The sequence below is a fragment of the Ambystoma mexicanum genome, chromosome 6p, assembly GCF_040938575.1.
Source record: "Ambystoma mexicanum isolate Mex_15411 chromosome 6p, UKY_AmexF1_1, whole genome shotgun sequence".
Taxonomy (NCBI): Eukaryota; Metazoa; Chordata; class Amphibia; order Caudata; family Ambystomatidae; genus Ambystoma; species Ambystoma mexicanum.
Genome location: NC_090935.1, coordinates 1,463,653,608 through 1,463,674,559, shown reverse-complemented (window position 1 = coordinate 1,463,674,559; position 20,952 = coordinate 1,463,653,608). Strand labels below are relative to the sequence as shown.

General features: G+C 44.0%; 1 protein-coding gene across 7 annotated transcripts in view; it reads left to right on the top strand.

Annotated features, from left to right (window-relative positions):
- SLC4A4 (solute carrier family 4 member 4) overlaps positions 1–20,952 on the top strand; it is a 1,258,962-nt gene that overhangs the window by 828,497 nt on the left and 409,513 nt on the right. The gene's annotated exons all lie outside the window — the stretch shown is intronic.

Below are 20,952 nucleotides of genomic sequence, written 5' to 3'. Positions count from 1 at the left end.
CTGCACACTAGTACACTCTAAGCTAGACTGCATGAAGGCTCTTCATGCCGGCCTGCCCAAATATATGATTTGCTGCCTTCAAATTGCTCAAAATGCTGCGGTTTGACTCATGCTGAAACTACCACAGGACTCCTCAATCCCTCTGCCCAGGCGTAGTCTTCGCCTGCTACATTTGCACTCACAAAACCTATTTAAGATCTTATGTCTTGTTTTCAAGTGCGTTTATTGACTGGCCACACCTTACCTTGCCAGAGAATTCAACTCTACCTGCCCTCTCAAGCACTCTGATCATCAAACGGCCACTTGTTTGTGGTTTTTAAAAGCCGTTGCTCAACAAGAGGCCACTCACCACTTCTCAGTAGTTGGCGCAAGGTCATTGAATGGCCTCCCTGTCACACTTTGAACCTTGGAGTCTCTCATGGTTTTGTTTTCGTAAGCAACAGAAAGCCTTTCTTTTCTCACAATCTGGATAGTCACTAAACATATCCCAGAAAACCTCTCGAGAAGTGCTTCATTCCGAGTTTCATCTGAAGCCAGATGCAGTTTATTCTGCTCAGTACTTATTGTTAAAAAATTTTACAAATGTAACTGAAATTAAATAAAAAATGAAAAAAGATTTCACATCAGCGATTTATGTTGTGATGGGGGTTGTGATCAATCTTATTGAGTCAATGCGTGGTTTTCTTAGTGGGAAGAAGGGAAAATGCAAGATAGCTTTGCTGTTATGCTGATGTGTCCGTTTCAGAAGTACCAGACCCAGGCCTCTCTGCCCAAATGAAAGCCACATGCCCATAGTGCGAAGATGCATTGGTTGAGACTGTGATGTATAAGTTGGTTTGAGTGATGTATTGTTTTGATGTTTGATGTCTCTTGGCAAAGGTGCCCAACTGCCATGTACAGGTGGCTTAGTTGGTATGTGTATCATGTGTTGGCACATCCAATTTCTGTGTATTAGTGTGGGGTGCAGACAGTGGAGAACTTGATGGGCTTTAAGGCCATCCATCAGGTGTTGCATGCTGACATTCTCTTTGTGGTGCACGTCACGTATTGTGTCTTTTGGAAGGCCTTCCGGGATACCGGCAAATGGTAACACCGTTATTGGCACTTGGTCTGATGGTATTACCACCGGATTCCGAGTGGTGGTAAGGGTTGTAAATCCCCATTCCATTAAGTCTCATAGGACTCCATTTGTGAATTTTCCGGTATTACCGGCACCAGTAATACCGGTGCCGGTAATACCGACTATTTCTGCCAATGCGGTGGCAGAATTACCTCCATCTCTTAGCTGGAGGTAATTCACCCCACCAGCAAACTTGTACTTTGCCGGTGCAGAAACATGCTAGTATACTGTAATACGGACACTTTAATTTCACACCATCAAAGTTGTAATTAGTCCCTTTGCCTTTCTGTGGCCTTCTTGGACATCTGAAATGACCATATTCACATCTGGAAGGTAAGTGTCCATGGGTGTAGGCAGGACTTGAGGATGGAATCAATAAGTGCTGTAGCATGGAATATTGCCAATAGTAATGTGTAGCGTGTTATCATGGGCAAATTCTGCCAACAGTAAAAACTCACACCAGTTATCCTGGGATGTGGAAACAAATCATCTCGCTCTTATACTGTTCAAGGGACTGGTTTCGTCCCTCTCTTTGTCCATTCATTTGTGGGTGGTATCACGTGGAAAAGGCCCTATGAATACCCAACAGTTTACACAACTGCTTCCAAAAGCGAGATACGTACTGAGGAGCCTTATCTGATATAATGTTATCAGGCAAACCGTGTAATCAGAATATGTGTAGCAAAAAACACTGGGCCATTGCTGATGCCAATGGTACCTGATGCCAGCTTAGACAAGGTGTCCAATGTGACCAGGATGGTTGTCTGGGAAGGTCCACAATGAAGTCAGAGCAGATTCACTTCCATGGCCTATCTGGAATAGGTATACGCTGGAGTCGTCCTGGTGGCTTAATACATGGAGACTTAGATTGTATGTAAACCTTACATGCTTATACATAATTTTCAATGTCTATTTTCAAGGCCACCAGAAACGTCAGTGAATGTTTTCAACAATGGCATTGATTCCCCTGTGACCCACAGATGTGCTGTCATGGCACATACATAGAACCTCCTGCTGTAGTTTTGGGGTAGGTACATATAGTCTCTGCCCATGGAACAGCAAGCCTTGACTCTCAGAAACTGTTGTTGGATCAACACCTGGATTTTATGGGAGTGGTCAATCGCTGTGGCTGTCTTTACTCATGGAGGAAGTCTGTAAGAGCAAAAACAAAAGAGGCCTGAGGTAACATTCTCTCCGGTTTTAGTGTAGTAGGTGTGGTGCACATCTTCCTAGAAGGGAAATGTATGGTCATGTTTTCTGTTCCTGGAAGGTAGGTTAGTCAGATGTCATATTGGAGAAATAAATATGCAGACTGTGCTTGACGACTGTGGCAGCACTCATACTGCTGTGCTGTAATACTTTCAGGTTTCGATGGCCAGTCCTTATCTTAATGGGACGACTGACTCATAGCAACAGATTTCTCAATTCTATGTAGACTTGTTTTATAGCAAGAAGTTCCTTTACGAGCAGTGCGTAGCTCTTTTCCGAACTTGAAAGTGCACATAATAGATGGGCAATTGGGTGCTCCGTGCCATTGTCTTGTAGTTCTTCCAGCACAGTGCCTATTGCTTCGTTGAACGCTTCACGCTATACCACAAAGGGTTTAACGGAGTCGGGCCGAAACAGAATGGGTGCCATTGAAAGGGCACGTTCAGAGCACGAAATGTTTCTTCAGCTGAGGCATCCCACTGGAAGTGCACTCCCTTTCTTAGTAATCAAGTCATAGTGAGAAATGTATTGCAGTAGTTTGATATGAATTTTCTGTACAAGTTTGTGACTCTGACAAATCATTGAAGTTCTTTTACGGATCGAGGAGCTTTCCATTCCAGGATGGCAGACAGTTTACAATGATCCATAGCAGTTCTGTTGTCCGATAGAATGTATCCTAGATACGGAATGGAGTTTTGAAGAAATAAACATTTTTCCAACTTGGCTAGGAAGTGGTTACGTTGCAGTTTTCACTGTACATGCTCAGTAAGATCTTTAGAGTATATCAAGATGTTGTCCAAATAAATGATTACAGATTGCAGGAGTGTATCCGAAAACGATTTGGTCGATCAACTGTTGGAAGACAGAAGGGGTATTTGCGAGTATGAAAGGCATAACCCCGTACTTTAAGTGTCTGAACCCCTCTACCACTCATCTCCGGCTTGATGCATATTAAGTTATAGGCTTCCCTGAGATCAAGCTTGGTAAATATGGTAGCATCATGTACTGCCTCCAGAATGTCTGATATGAGTGGAAGAGGGTATTTGTGCTTTACTGTGACATTAAATAGCCCTCTATAATCAAGGCATGGCTGTAGTTTGGAGCAGTTTTTCTTCGGGACAAAAAAGAGAGTCGCCTCAGAAAGCGATTTGAATTTTGCAATAAGATCATTAGTTAGATTGGTTATACTGAATTTGGTCTAAATAAGGATCATGAGATGGGCCTTTTTCTGTAACTCAGGATTTCCTCAGGATTAATAGCCTACTGTGCAAGGCGGGGTTCATTAGCCATGTACTTGTAATAATGGTGGCGAATCATGAGAAGTTGATGGGTGCTATGTAAATATAGGTCAAACCTGCCACTATTATAATGTTCTGCTAGTATGAGTATGAGGTTGAGGACCAAATGTGTAAAAGTAATTTGGTTAATTGACCAGTATGGACAGTGGAGATTATTAGCAATAAGGAGCAATTGACCGAAAGCTAAATGCAATACTTTAATCATTTGGTTAAGGGAGTGGTGCCAAAACATGTTCAAGATTGAATATTTTGCATTTAAGTAAATTTAAGTAAATTTAAAGATACTAAATGCTGTGGCCTTATACATGGGTTTAATGAATTCACATCGAATTTGTGTAATAATCATAGAAGAAGGGGTAGTCAAGTTAACAAATAAGATGTAACGGTTCTAATTTAAATGCAACATTCAGGAATGATTTCATTAATGGAGTGATGTAGGAACACTATAGGTTCACTATAGATTATTGTAGGGCAGTATAGAGGTTGGCAACACAGGGAGGTTTTCCCAAAATATGGCAGCGGTAACGTGATGACGTTGCACGCAAATATGCGTGACGTCACTATTTGCTGACAGGCATTTAAGCCCCCTAAAATGGCACCCTTAGCACGCATCTGCACATGGGAGGTATCTTGGCGCTAAAAGGAAGTAGTCCAGGATTAAGAGACTGAAAGATATAATTGTTAGAACAAGTGCACGTCGGAATGCAAAAAGGTTGTTTGTGGCACAAAGAATCCAGGGTATAGAATTCCACAATTTAGCGGCCACTATTGAGGAGGAGCGCAGCATATGAGATGGTAAATAGGGCCGGAATTTTTCCTGCAGGTACTCCGTTCCCAAGCCCTAAAAGGCACGATGAACTAACAAGAAGAACAGGTAGCCAAAGGAGTGAACTAAGAATTGGTGATATATGAGAGCCAAAGGGAGTGCCTGTGCAGATCTGGGCCGCATAGTTCTAAAGGAGCTGTAAATGGTGAAGTAGATACAGGGCTGGGCAAGGAAGAGGGAGTTGCAGCAATCTAAACAACTAAGAATCAAAGAGGCCGTCACCACTGGCCTAAACTGAACTGGGATGAACAGCAAGACTTTGCCTAGTACTCGGAGTTGGAAAACCCAGCCCTAAAGATGGCGCTTACCTGGGCACAGGTAGACAGGGAGGAAGAGAATATAAACCCCAGGTTCTTTACCATGGGCATGGGACAAGGAACCAGCTCTGCAGGCCAAAAGGCAAAAGACCCGACAAGAGTGGAAGAGAAAGAGACAGAGTTGGGACCATGAGAAGGGTACACCATCAAGACCTCCTCCTTGTCCCCATTAAGTTTCAGACAGTTGTTGCCCATCCATCACCCACCTCTGACAGCCCCTAAATTGAGATGTTATGCCCGACTGAGTAGAGTCAAGCCAGACGATGATTTGAGTATCATCAGCATAGAAGTAACACCTGAAGCGATGGCAGCAGATGAGAAACACAAGAGCTGAATATAGATTTTAAAGAGTACCGGTGTCAAGGCGGAGCCCTGAGGGTCCCCACAGAGCAAAGAAGAGGCTGCAGAAAGAAAAGCGGAGAGCGCTAGTGTCTCGTTACAGTCTGCCAAAAAAGAGGCAAACCAAGCCAGAACCTGACCCTGAGAGACCGGCCAGGGCAAGGCAATCGAGTAGCACCTGGTGGTCAACTGTATCGAAAGTCGCTGATAGATCCAGCAAAATGAGGGCACCCACTGTGCCTTTATCAGCCAGCAAGTAGAGGTCATCATGCACTGAAACCAGCCTGCTTTCCATGCATCGACCAGGACGATAACGTGATTGAAACAGGTTCAAATAAGAAGAACGCTCCAAAAAGGAATTGAGAAGGGGCGGGACCAGGGACGCCAGCAGCTTCATAAAGAAGGACAGAAGCGAGATGGGACGGAAATTGGCGTGTACAGAAGAATTCAGAGATGTTTTTTTTAAAGAGGGGGGAAAACCATCAATTGTTTAAACTCCGTAGGAATGGAGCCTGTCCGGCAAGAATCATTAACCGCTTCTGTCAACCAGGTGGAAATACGAGGAACAATTTCCTTTAGGGTTCCAATGGGGATTGCATCTGAAGGCAAGGGAGATTTAAGTCGTCTAATTGCTGCTTCCACATCTTGAATGAAAAAGATCAGAAATGTAGACCAACTATGTTCAGACATAGAGGTTAGAACCTCAGTCCTATTAGAGGGGGAAACTAGATAGACAAATCTGTTCACGTATGTTGTTGACTTTACTGATGAAGAAGCTAGCTAAGTCATCACAAAAAGCCGGGGAATGGGTAACCTTAAATGTGGTCTCAGGAGGGGAGTAACTGTACCAATTAAACCATCTCTCTGGGCTGATTAAGTGCCTTTTCAACCTTCTGTTTGTAGAAGGTACATTTGGCCAGATTCATTGCTATGTGGTAATATTTACAAGACTTGGAGAATGCTATTTTATCACAGGAAGAGTTGGTGAGCCGCCATTTCTGCTCAGCCTGCTGTTTCAAAACCTACATGCCTTTTAGCTCATCAGTGAACCAGCGCTGAAAAGGGTGGCCCATCAGTTTGCAAAGTGTTAGTGAAGCTAGTGTGTTGCCCACCAGGCCAAAGCTCTTAGTCAGCACAGAGAAGTTTATAGATTCTGAGGTGAGGCAGTGCGCCCGAATGCTAAAAGTCATATCCACATTAGAGATTTAGTGCCAGCTGCGACGCAACTGGTATTTGCATTCAGGGTTAACTTGAGAAGTGTGGACCTGTATGAGAAAAGGAACAACCATAAGGTCAGACCATATAATGGGAAAGGGTGGAAAGGTAGAGACCAGAGGAACCCTGGCAAACACTAGATCAAGTGTATTGCCAGCTGAGTTGGGGCGGTGAGCAATTGACCCAGCCCCAAGTCATTCATGTCATTCATGGCTTCACAAAAGTGTTTAATAGAACCAGTGCGAGGGGCATTAAAATGAAGATTAAAATCGCCTGTGATTGTCAGGTGCGGAAATGTAAGTTCTAAGAATTGGTCACAGAAAAAATTATCTGTTCCGGGTGGACGATATACCACCAAAATATGGAGGTTGGACGGGACTAAGATAGGGATTTTTATTAAAAACGCTTCCATTTTAATGGAATGAGTTAGTGACACAACACGAGTGCCTAACAGTTTTAAAAATAATAGCAATACCTTCAGGCAGAAACTGAACCACCACAGGGCTAGAGGCATCACTCAACCAGGTTTCAGCGATGCATAGTACATCTGGGGTTAAATCAACAAGGAGATCGCAGCAGGAAGCTGCGTGGTTGACCAGAGAGCGGGCGTTAAGAAGGAGCACCATCAGCGTGTTAAGAGAGACTCTCTGAGGTGGAGTTGTCGGGCAGTTAGGAAACGGTAGAACTGTATTAGGAGGGGCCATAGGTAGTAGCTTCTGTTTTGTTTTGTCCATATAATGCAGGCAGTGGTGTCATGGCAATCAGTCCACGGCACAGAGTGTGCACAAACAGGCTTAACTTGGGTGCACCTTCGGTGCGCTGAGGGCAGGCCATTTCTAGTACCAAAGTAATACACAGACAGAGACCACACTAAAGAAATAGTTAGAGACACCTAATAAAACAATATCTCTTTCAGAATCTAGGGATATATCCCTGATAAATGAGTTGGGAGAATCATCCTTCGCAAAACTATATCAACTATAACAAATTATATGAAGTCTCAAGCATGGTGTGGTGAGTCCTAACCCTAACAGGGACATAGATAAACTCTTCACATTGGTGATGAAAACTTATTGAAAAAGGCAGAATAATGTCACTAAGGGTGAAATATTGGGGTGTATGAATAATTAGACATGAATGTTCAGTCCAATTGTAATCCTTTCTAGTGTTTTGGAACAAAGTGATATGGGTTGAATAGATTTGGCTAAAGCACGCTGAATGTTATGGTATAACTAACTTTAAATAGTGAGAATGGCAAGGAGTCAGTATTTGAAGATTACTGTTATGTGTATTATTATAATCGAGTACTCTAGAAATTTGTTAATTCAAATTAGCTTGTAATTAGAGAAATAGTGTAACTAGTGGCGGATGGTGTTGTCTCTCTTCCCTTACCAATCCGACCTAAAACCAATCCTGTCCTTTCTGTCTACACAAAAAACATTAAATATGTGTATATATGTTGTGAATGTGATAGATATAGAATATGATTCATCAGCTTGTACAATGAAAATGTACAGTATTGAGCCCAGCTTTGAGAAAGGTCTAGGCGGCCAAAACAGGTGTTAGCCCATATGGCATGTAATGAAATATAAATCGCAAAATTATGAGCTGAAATTGGCCTTTGAAAACATTTATTTGAATGTCTGGCGCAATCTAAGAGTGCACATTTTGTATAACCATTTTAAACAAAAGGAAAGGGTGTGCCTTCCAGTACTCAGTGGATGGGACAAACTCACCTATTTGTTTGTTTGAAGGAATCATTGCTACAGGGAGATAGCCCTTACACCTAATCTTTGCTGTCATTGGTTAGATTGGTCTACAAAATGTTGCCCTCACAATTGCGAAGGAAAACTGGCCGACTTTTGTTTTTTAAACACCCCCTTTACACCACATATGTATGTGGGGGGGTATGGGAAATGAACGTGATATGGGAAGACTGCGGGGGTCTCCCCCTACATATATGTGGTGTAAAGGGGGTTTAATTAAAACATTTTAAAAATTAAAAAGTCGGCATTTTCAGCCGTCGCAATTATGTGTGGTCGCATTGATCACATAGAACTGTATTCATGAAGTGCTGTCTTCTCTGGTTCTGAGCAAGCGTACATTCACCGGAAAGGTATTTGGGCATCAGGTAATAGCAATGGCTAACATGATGCTCTGATCCTAAGAACAAAGTGCCTGAGGACGCATTGATGTAAGGATTGTGAGTCTGTATCCTTGGAAACCCATGAATTATAGGAAAGCGTTTAGCCTTTATGAAGTCAAAGTGAAGCTTCTCATGATGATTGTCTATCATCAGCAATAACGGTGCAATCTCCTCTGACTGAGCCAGAAACCTGCAGTTGGCCGTTCACACCTCCTACTGGTAAACCAAACTCCTTTGTAATACGAGGAATGGCATTATCCTTTGAGCATGAATTATCCATAAAAACACCAGCTGCTACACAGTCCAGTAGGGTGTGAACTGTTAGAACTGATGTTTCTGAAATATTTTTGGAGACATTCAAAAGCACACAGTGTACTGTAGGGTTTCTGGTATGTGATAGGAGTGAAGTAGTGGGACAGGTTTGGTTAGACCCTGGTCAGGTGTTCCTGCAATGACCGGTAGCTGGCATTTCCCAAATCCAGGGGTTGAGGGGGGCAATGGGCCAGTCTCTGACCATGTGTTCCTTTGAGGCACAAAACTTACAGAGCCCTTGTGATGTTCTTCTCTTCCTCTCTTCTTTTGTGAGAGGATCATGCATGGCTGTGATCTTCAATGGTTCAGGTGCATCCCCTTTTTTCAACTGCAATGGTTGAAGAGGGCATCTGGATAGTGTCCCTGAGCTTTTTCATCTCGGTATGACGCTCCTGCAGGCGATAGTTGAATTGTAGAATAAGGGTGATTAATTTTGTGAACCTCATCAGTCTGGGTACTCAAGCCAGTTCATCTTTCAAACTTTCACTTAAACCCCCATGAAGTAATGTTATTTGGACCTCTTCTGGCCAAGCCGTTTCAGAGGTGACCTATTTATGAATTGCAAAGGTCGAAAGGTTTTGGTTACTCTGATGTTAATCAAATAAAGACTCCTGGGTGGAATAGGTTGATTCAGGATGCCCAGACATTGCTCTCATACTGTTTACAAAATCCAGACAGTAATCCAGAATGGGAATGCCAGGGATCACTAGGAGGGTTGCCCAAGCTAGTGTGCTATGGGCCATGTTGGAACTCATGCACCCACCTTGAATCAGTCCAAGTGTGATGAAATTGATTCTGCCTTGAAGGAGTAAAAGATGGAGTAGAGGCTAAGCTGCCCACCCAGCCATCTCACTTCTACAAATCAAGAGCAGTTAAGAGATGTACCTCCTTGTCAAGCAGATCGGAGCGCTTACGCGTACCTGAGCATGTGGACCGTTGGGCAGGAGTCGCCACATTGTCTACCGCAGTCCTAATGAAGAAAAAGGCAGTACCAAAAACCCAACCTACACCTGCCAACCGAATATGTGACTGATCGGAGGCCGGATACAGGGCATGTCTTCTTGCACAATGAGAGGGTTCCCCAGATTAACGTGGTGCAGGAACTGTGCCACGCACTGAACTGGGGCACTACGATGGAATAGCAATTGTGAGCACGATACAAGACGAGGCAGCAATGGGCTAAGAACAAAGAGGAAAGTAAACAGACCAGAGGAAAACAGGACTGAGGGAGAGAAAGACCAGGCAGAAGGCCAGGACAGAAGAGGACCACAGAGCGGGTGAACGGAGAGCAGTATGAATAATAAGGAAGTTGAGATGCGCCAAGCTAAGTGCTTTCTGCTCTTTTATGCCTCTGTGTGATATGAGGTTGCTTGGGCCTGGTTGCCTAGCAACATCTTCCCTGTCTGTGTGATTGGCTGACAGATGATGCATCATCCCAGGAAGCCAAAGAAGAACATGGCAGCGCCAAAGGGGGGCGATGTCACTGCCACATGCCCGTCAACAGCAGACTGGAGGCCGGGCGCCAGAAGGTAAGCACAGTACCTTGAGGCACCCGCCAACGTGAATAAAGTCGCCAGCCTCTCGGCCTGCAAGGCGGGATCAGGAGAAACTCTGGAGCGTGACACTCCTTCACCTTTTGTGGTAACGTTGATCGAGAGAAGGCTATCCTCTCAAGAGGGTTGTGAATGTGATTCAGTAGCGACTCAAACTGCAAAACATAACAGTCCAAAATTAAGGGATTGTCCAATCGAGGTTATATAAAAATAGATATACTTTAATAAAATACACCACCTGCAAAAATAACTAAATGGAAAAACACTACACAAAACCCATCTCTGAGGGAAGAACAATGAATAAGCAGGTATAGGACAATGGAGCACTCTGAGTAATGAATCAGGGGTGTAAGGCAAATAAAAAACACAATATTCTTTAAAAAGTAGATGTTTCTTGGATGCAAAAAAATAATTAGTGACATAACCAGTCTCTATGGGCCAGAACTGGACCAAGGTTTCAATTAATAGTCAATAGTGCCTTTTTGCAGTTATTGGCGTTTTAGTGGTGTAGAACCCAGCTTCGAGCAGTGCGCGCGTGGGTCAACCTCAGTTTGGGTATTGTGGATCGGGTGTGTCCCAGCAGCAAGTGGGAGTTGGGCAGCGTTCGGCAAAGACAGGTCAGGGCCCTCACCAGGATGTGTTTGAGGTTGAGCCTGGTAGAAACGGGTTTTGACTGCCGGGAAAGGTCAATGAGTAATGCTTCAGTGTATTGAGATGGTGGTTGGCGAGTCATCGAAGCAGTGATCCTGTTGCTCCAGTGTGGTCGGGCAAACCAGCAGTTCAAAGGCGGCTCGGGTCGAGTAGTGGTGTATCCCCTGGTTTGTTTCGGAAAGTGACTTTTCGGGCTCAAGATGCAGGAACTTCGCAGGTTCACAGGAGTACCAGAAAGAAGCACCAACCGGATCCTTTGACATGGATGGCATTGAGTGTGCCTTCAAAGCCAGTCCGACCGGTTTTGAGGTGGCAATACAGGGAGCCTTAGCTGATCTGTTCCACCAGATGCTGTGAGACCCAAATTCAGGGGCTCAAGGACATGGTGAGCCTTTTGTGGGTCTGCTCTCCCAGCTTTGTGAGCTTCTGGTGCAGGTCCTGGTCCACATCAAGGGGCACCCCCAATGTGCCCTTGGAGTGGGCAGGGGGCAGAGTTCTCCTCTGGCTTGGACTACTCCTTTACCACAGTGTTTGAGGGCGTTGGAAAGTGAAACTCTCCTAAAAGAGGTCCAATGAATCCTTATCAGTTTTGTTCCAGAGCGAATCAAAGAAGTTGTGGAAGACCCCTTCTTTCAAAGGCAAAAGCCTGAAGGTGATTGGACTAATGCTAGCCCACCTTAGTGGGCCAATCCCTGTTCTTGATGTAAGTGAACTTTGCTCTTCTGACATCACACCCAAACTGCTTTGTTCTAGAGTAAGTTGAGGGGAGAGGAAGGAGAGAGAGAGGAGAAGCAGATAGAAACAAGATGGTGGAATTCGTCCTCCACTGTACCGATCCCTCCTTTCTGCTCTAACTCTGCTCCATTCCCTTCTCACTAGGACTAATAGTTTTTTTGAAATGTAGCACCTTGTTGTGAGGCTCCTCCCTTTGAATGGGTGTGCTTCTTTGATGCTTTGGCCCAGTACAGCTGTCTGTTGTGTGGCTGTCTGTGACAGAGGGTGCTACCTGCCCTCACAAAGAGAACAAAGAAGATGCATGGCAATTCAGGTTCATGTCCTGTCATTTGGCATTGCTCAGCTTGTCTGGTCAGAATACACATAATCCTTCCAGAGCTGAGCATGGGATCACATGGCTGATACATCTGTGATATCAATCATAATAGTCTGCTTAGGGGGGCTTCTGCCACATGATTCCTACCCAACACTATTTGTTTTAGCATGACCTTTTCAACTTTTTCCTTTTTTCGCAGTGTAAAAAAACTGTTAAGAATGTGCGTACCTGCTTAGCTTGTGACTTAGATGCTGCTACTTTGGAGATTATGGCTAGTCTCGAATGAATCTCACGAGGCCCACCGAGAATGCTTGGGAAGGCTTGTGCGTCTCATGGCAGCTGCCAAGGGAAAAGCTGAGCTGGGAAAAAACCCTGATGTAGAGAAGAGCAACCGCTGCAGCAGAATAAGTAAAATCCAAGTAATCAGGGAAAGAGCTAAAAAAGAGCTTGGAGGGAGAACTAGGAGGAAGAATCCAGGAACAGGGACAGGAAGGCAAGGAATAGAGCAGATGTTTTTACCGGTTAACAAAAACCTGTGCATTGTGAAGCACTGGCTGACCGGTTTCATCTTCTTTAAAAGACATGATTCTTCAGCGGCAACGGCCATAACATACTTCAGAGATGTTGTGACATCACGATGTTACAGTGACATTGTGGCATCATGCTGTTGTGGGATAAGCATAGCCAGCATCTTGGTTTGTTGGAAACAAAGAAACATAACTTAGATGTCCACCATCTTTGTTGGGGCAGTGTGAACGGCACAGATGTTTCCAGGAAGGTCCATGCTTCCATTTCCTCCATAGCAGCCCTCCAGAGGGATATGGAGCTTCACAGAACAGGGGAAGGATCACTTGGTTGTCCCTTTAAAAGCAAACATGCACCTGGTCGGGTGCGAAACCCGTCACCTTTTTGCTCTCCTCCTGCCTGCAGATTTATTTGCAATAAATTAATTTTTTTGTCTTGTGCATCAATTACTGGGTGCAGCTGAGTGTGATCCTGGCACTTTGTGTGCCGCCTCTTTGTTTGGTTCATATATGTAAATAAATAAAACAAAACAAACATTGTTGTCTTATCATTTCCAGTTAAAATAAATAGGAGTATCATAGGTGTTTGTAAATCACCTACTCTAGCAATTTGTCCCATTACGAGTTCATTACAGTTAGCAAACGTTATGGACAGTAGAAACTAGGGCTTTGTATACATCCTAGTCCCAGCCAGTTCTGAAGAGCACTTTAAAAATGCACAAGCTGGACCCACAATGAGACTTTATGGGAATAATATTGTGTATTTAATAAGGATATCACACTGCCCAGGACATTCTCGCCGAATGAGCATTTAGGGCAATATCTAGTCTTATGAGAAAAACAAGGTCCCACTATGTGAGTGTCATGGTCTACATGAAAGACATTTAAAGCTTGTTAGACCTGCAGGTATGAATGAGCTTAATGAATTGAAAGTGGGAAGAACTTTCTGTATTTAACATATACACTGCAGTTGCTCATTTATCATGAGACATGAGCTATAGGATATATTTGTCTCTGTCCAAAAGTCACTCAACACAGCTTTACAAGGCAACGATTTTCTAAGACGTGTCTCCTCCGACCTCATGTTTTTTTGGTGAAAACTAAGTGTACCAAGCCCAGACGAGAACATCTTTTTCCCTACCTACCGATAGGTCAGTGTAAAGACAAAAATACAAAGGAGCTAATTTTATACAAATGAGTAATTTGGTGGTGGAGAGCCGTTAAGTGTTGACAAACACGTAGGCGATACCCGCCACCAAATTGCCGTCATTTGCATGGTGGAGTACATGGTGGAGTACAAATGGTGGCGTACGCACATGTAAGTGTGCGATCAGTACAAAGATACCTGTCAAAAGTGCTCAATCAATCATTGATGAAGGCTTCAAAAAGATATGTTTACATATAACTCATCTTCTGAGCCTGAGACCGCCAGGTTGAAGTACAGGGCATGTCAAATTATGTTTTAACATTGGTTTAAACACCACATGTTATTTACCATTGATCCTATATGCAATAGCTAATATTACTTATAATGTTCAAATCATACCACTTAGAGAAAAACCAAAGTGTGTTTTTGAAGCTCAGATCCTCATCTTCAAATTAACATCACATTTTGTCTATGATTTTAATAATTAACAAAATCATTAGTATCCATGAAATTATAAATGAATATGCTATACATTTATGTTGCATACCCAGATGTGTGTCTATGATGGCAGATTACAGTAATTCAGGTTTCATTAAGTTTGCATGTGACTACCCTAAATTATAAACTAAAAACTATTTAGCATGTAAAGTATTATAAGTAGTTTGGGCCCCCCCCCCTTTTCTGACCAGAAACAGAAAATATGAACATCCATTGAAGTGTGGGGGGTGTATTTATTGGGAGTGACTGACTATTGACCATGTCAATGCAAGGACTTCATGAATTAGCAAATGCATCATCATCATGATAGAGTGTGAGAATTCCTTTTTATTGTAAATGGTAGAATAGCAGTATCTGATGGGAATAAGTATGGGTAAATCAGAGAGACACCAACTTAAGGGCAGCAAAAGGAATGATTCCTGTTCCGAGGGATAGGTCCTGTCCACAGAGGAACCTGCCGAGAAGGGGACCTTAGGCAATCCTGACTTCATAGAAGTGACAAGGAGGGACCTGCTGGCTGAAACTTCCCTGGGAACACTTGAGGGTTTCTCCTGGCTTGATGCCACAAAAGAAAACAATTATGAGTTTGAAAACTCCCCAAATGTAATGAGATAAGCGCCCAGGAATTATTGCTCTTATTAGTGCATGGAGTGCAAATTAATTGGGGGATATAGGGTTGCTATGAATGGGGTGCTCTTCCCAAATGGTCAAATGCACTGTGCCTTTCATCATTTGAAGGCCCAGTGAGACTTGATTTTATTTAGAAAACAGCATTCCTGCACATTGAGAAAGGGGGTTGACAAATTATTATTCATAGAAAGAGAAGAGGATATCGTAGCTTGCTAGTGTGAGTAACATCCTGATTTCATTGTGTTTAAGACTGAGAGAGATTACATTTAAATAAATACAAACATGCTTTTTCTCTGCTGTGCAATGTGTAACACAGTAAACACTTCCCAGCGCTGACAGGATAGTATTTGACAAGCGATATTTAAAAAATACCTAAGAGCTATCACAGATATAGTCAACATTGGACTGTGGCCTGATGAAAATGAGTTTCATGATGTGTGTTCTGTGAAGGCTGTATTTAAACTACATTTGAAAATGAGCGCAAGTTTGATTGTGTCATTTGTATTGATCTAGAAAATTATGAAGATTCAAATGTCATGCAACCCCTAACTCTTGAATAGATAGAGCAGAAACATAATTTTGTGCCAGTGGGACCTAATCTGTGAATTGAAAAAGCAAACAGAACTGATATCTGTTTAATAAATTCCTGAAACCTTTCTCCCAGGTTTGGTGGGTGAACCAAAATTCTATGTGTTATGAATCAATAATAAAGCTTCCCTAACCAAAAACCTGCAGAAATCTAATGAAGTTATTGTAAGCATATTTTGCACACACGTTAGAAAACCTCAGCACCATATTCACATGGGAGAGGGGGAGTCATGCAACAGTCCCCTGATAACAGCACTTCTTTGTAATATTGTGCAAAGCAAAAGTCCTGTATGTATACTTTTTCCATTTCTGTTTATTGAGGCCCACTTACAATACAAGTTCACCCTTATACAATGACAAAATTAAATAGCCTGGGGGTTCAATGGTTCTCCTCATAACCATGTGGAGGTAAAATAAATACGCAGGAGCAGAAGAAATTCCCTTTAAGATTCATTGTCCAAAACCCCTACATGAAATAATGCATGGATTGAAATTATATGTCTGTTATCCCCTTACTATTCCCCCTAGAGCTTGTTTCTAATTGGCCATAGGTTATGGTGTCTCCCTGGGTGTCCTTCTCGACCAAGCAGATGTTTTTAGTCCTTTTCCATTATCATTTTGGGCACACCCTGTCCTTTAAAATAAAGCCCAACAAACTCCTTCCTTCATATTGTAGCACTTTCACAAAAAAGATATCATTTGCAACAGAAAAAACACATTCATATCTCTGCCCTTTATAGACACAACACAATTATATTCATCTCAATGTGTATAGTGTCTCCTATAACTGATATTCTATTGTCTAATTTTACACTAATTCGCTCTCTCATGATTCTAGTTCTAAAACCCCTATAATTGAAAACTCTCCACTACCTGATATTTCTTCATAGTAAGTAACCCCCTGACTAGTTTCCATTTAAATAATGACCCTAAACACGTTGTGCATTCAGAAAGAACAACCCCACCTTTATATTTGCAAATATCTTGTCTGGATTACAATCTGTGTCACCAATGTAATGAAGCGGGTAGGAATAGACCACTCAACACAGGGATTGGCTTAAACGATTTAATTCTTTAATTTCCTAGTTAAAAGAATAAGTATAACTTCTCTAAACTTTTATTGTCCTGTTTCCCTATTACAATAGAGAAACTTTCAGTTCTTGGAACATTGCATCTGAGTTAAACTTGCTGCCTTTAAAGAGTCTTTAGGTCGTGGCCAGATAGCTGGTAGGCTGTTCCTTCAATGTTTAGTCTCTTTGTGGAATCTTTCCCTTTAAACGCCTCAGTTGGCTGAGCTTGTGTGGTAGGTAAGGGTTAAGGTAGGCAGCCATTAGATTTCCTACCACGCCATCCTTGATCCTCTGATATACAGCCCCATAAAGTTTTATTGGCACTTTGCCAGTCTCATCCCCTCTCCTTCTTTATCTTTGCTCTTTTCACTTTCTGTTACCCCTGTTAATGTCTCAGCCTGTCACAGAGGTCCCCACCTCCTTTTATGGAGCTTCTCTCACCTGCAGGTGTCTCGCCTCCCTCCGCATCCTCTGCGGTCCGTGAATCAGCTGTCTACCTTCTTCTTTGCCATATTTTCTCACCAGCGTAAGTGTCTTCTCCCTCCGTCTCTTCCGCGATCCTGAAGTCAGCTGTTGTCAGGCATCCCCGAGACTGTAGCCTTCAGGTCTTCGTTCTGCCGTCAGCTTGACTCCTTCGTCGGCTTTATTTCACTTCTTTTTCACACACGGCGGCTGGCGTGATCCTTCATTCACTCTCACGCTTCTCAGTCAGCTGTTGGAGGCTCGCCACTTAGCTCCTCCTCCACGATGGTGAGGGCCGGAGGAAATGAGCGGCGACGCTCTCGGCTCCTCTGGCTTTTCTCCCTTCAGCACGGAGGGGCTCGCTGCTTTGTATAGCCTCAGAGCTGGCCTTGCCTGCTTCTCTGCGGTCTCCCGGCCGTTGTGACGACTTCCCATGTCAGAATTTAACTCTACACTTCCCAAAACTCCTTAACTTGCTTCTCTGTGATCTATTTCTACAAATATTCGTGCGATGCTCAACTGGAGCGTAACTTGGCTATTCTTGGTTCCAGCAATTTAATACGCCCATTCATAGGCGGTTTCTTCTTCGGGGCAGGCCCTGTCCTCTTCAACCTTTTCAAAGCCCTGGACAATAACAACAACAGAAGTCCAGTATTAAAGTAAGGCACCTATCAGGACAATCCTTTATCTCCTATTGGCTCAGTTATAGGTCCATCTAGCAGAAGGCCCTCCCATCTTGATACTCTATGACATCATCAGCTCACTCATGAACAAAAGGAGATTTATTTATTCAATTGGCTCGGAATTCCCCCATCTTCCTCTGGCTTATCACAGACCCTAAACACGTTGTGCACTCAGAAAGAACAACCCCATCTTATATTTGCGAATATCTTGTCTGGATTACAATCCGTGTCCTTTCAACCCTTATCTGCATTGACCCTGGCCGCCTTGGGTATGGTCTTCAGTATCTCCTCCACCATCTCTGCATCCCAAAAAATATATTCTTCCTCCTGCCAGGTGAATCGCAGTTTAGCCATTCTTAGTAGTCCAGCTTTCACCCCTTGTGCCAGGAAAGATCTTTTTCAGAGCGTCCAGTTTCTTCCTCCTCTTATGAGCTGCAGAAGCCAGGTCTGGAAAGATCATAACTCTATGCTGTTGATACTCTAGTGTCTCTTTTCCACTTGCAGCTTTCAAAATTCTATCCCTGTCTTGTTTATCCAAGACCTTAATGATAAGTGTTGGCCCCACTTTTGAATCTCTGGCATTTTTTGAGGTGCATCTCTTAATTCTATAATCCAACTCCTTTTGTATGGTGAGCATTTTCGGAAGCACAGTGGAGGCAAAAAACGTTGCGTCTTCTCATGCCACTCATGCTGGGAGACTAATAACTCTAATCTGCTTCGACTCTTAAAATGTTTTCCAGGTATTCAAGCGTGTTCTCCATGACCTTACTCCCTTTAATCACTGCTGCATGTCCTATCTCCTTTCTCAACTGCTTCATTACAAGGAATGCTTGAGCACACTGATGGTCCTACGTCAAATGTGCCCTGTAGTCGTAGCATTGATTTTTCAGTGCACCCCAAAGCAGCAACCACTGGGTCTCTTGTAGGCGTGGAGGGTCTGTTCAAGTGGCGATATATGGAAGCCACCAGAGCCCTGGCTTCTAAGATGGTGAGTGAGTATCTGGATACAGGCAGCAACCTTGTTATATTGTAGAACATGCTTCTCGAGCTGCCAACAGGGCCAGATATCTTTTGGCACAACCTCAAAGTTACACTAGACTTTTTTTCAACCTTGATTTGCCTCTTAACTATGTGTTTTAAGTTTCTGTGGGCAGGGGATTAGCCCATATACCTTATGTGAACTGCCACCAGCATTCCTCTGCTGTCCATACTTATCTGGAGCTCATCTTGTATGGATAAGGTCATTAAATATCAAGCCTGTGGGGGTATAATGAAAGTAATTTTTGTCATTCTGATAGCTCTGTGGTGGCCAGCAAAACCGTGGTTCTCGGAGCTCCTCAGCCTCTCGAACAGGCCACCCATTCACCTGCCGCTGGGGCCAGCTCATCTCCTCTCACAGCAGGGGGGCAGGGTCATCCACCCACTCCACAGAAATTAGCCCTCGCAGTCTGGTTCCTGAACAGGTTACACTGAAGCATCTGAGCCTGTCTCAGGCTTACCTGGACATCATTCAGGGTGCTAGGAGCAGGGCTACTAGTAGCCAGTAGAAAAGTAAATGGGCTAGGTTCTGTCACTGGTTGGACTCTAGGAGATCAACCCCCTTACTTGCACATTGGATGATGTGCTCTCATTCTCGGCACACCTCGCTCACTCAGAGGTGCAAATAGACACCTGCTGCACCTACTTGGCAGCCATGGGGGCCTACAGGAATTCTGAGGAGGAGCTCTTCTCCTCCTCCAACCCGGTGTTCAAGCATCATCTGGCGGGCCACAACAGGCTATACCCACCCATCTAGAAGCCACACCTCATGTGGGATCCCAATGTACTGTTGGGCACTCAGGCACACAAACCTTTGCAACCAATGGCGTCTGCGGACATCAGACTGGTCACAATTAAAACAGCTTTGTTGGTGGGTCTCACCTCGGCTCGCAGAGTGAGTGAGATCCAGGCTCTGGTAGCATCGGAACCCTAGTCTACCTTTCACAAGGATGAGGTGGTCCTCAGAGCGCACCCCGCGTTCCTACCTAAGGTAGTCTCCACTTTCCATCCGAACGAAGAGATAGTTTTATCTACGTTTTTTTGCCGATCCTAAGGACAATGCTCAGAGCGTCTTACACTGTTTGGATGTGAGATGCGCTATGAAATTCTCTCTGGACAGGACCAAGAGCTTCCGCAAGGTCGACGCTCTGTTTGTCACCGTCGGGGGAGGTCAAGGCCAGGTCATCAGGCCTCTATAGCAAGGTGGATGGTTTCAACCATCAAGGAGGCCTATGAGAGGCCGCACAAACCACTTCCAGCTAACATGCACGCCTACGCTGTCGGAGCCAAGGCCAGGCTGTTGCATTCCAGCGGCAGGTCCCGTGGCCGGTCATCAGCAGGGCGGCCGCCTGGGCCACCCCTTCGGCTTTCTGTAAGCTCTACTGTTTGGACGCCTGCTCTAGATCAGATACGGCTTTTGGACAGGCGGTTCTGAGGAACTTGTTTGCTTAAGGGGGGTCTTCTCTTCACCATAGGGCTACATTCAGTTGTAATCGCCGATGCAGTATAGAGGAAGCGGTAACAGGACATATGAGTAATTAATAGTTACTCACTGTAGTGACTAACATAATCCTAGTCCATAGTCCCCTTTCTTCCATATGTTCCACCATCTCCCCCCTAATAATAATGGTGTCTTTAGGACTGAGGTGTGAGGGCGGTGGGAGGAGTCAGGGGAGCACATGCTCCTAGGGCTGTGCTCCCACGTGCCTCTAAATTTAAAGGGGAAAAAAAGTTTTTACTGGAGAAAAAGGTTCTATCTCCCATCCCTAGAGAGGGACGCCCATGCAGTATGGAGGAAAGGGGACTATGGACTAGGAGTACGTTAGTCGCTACAGTGAGTAACTATTAATTTAGCTGCTACAATGCATCATACCCTCTCTTAGGCCATTGATTTGGCTCACAGGTGTGCTTTACGTTAGTGATTGCTTTATCACCAAGGACCCCCTTGTTTGGCAGCCAACAGAAGCACAGGGAGATTAAATGGATGACACAATTCTGGTCATTTGGGGGAGGTGGTAATAGAACCGAGAACTTCTGCTTCTCAAGGTGACAACTTTTCCACTACAATTCTTTCCCTCTCCTTCATTTCCCATCCGCTCTCTTTTATTTACTCTACTCCCAAGCACCTGTGGTCTGTTGGATACTGTGTAGGAAGGTGGAGAGGTTCCTGCAAGTGTATGCATGCAGTTGGTGCTGTTCTTTGGTGGTTGGGAGGGAGGGAATGTTTCAGTTAAAGATGAATTGGGGGTTGTTTGTACATGTCTGTTAGATTTGG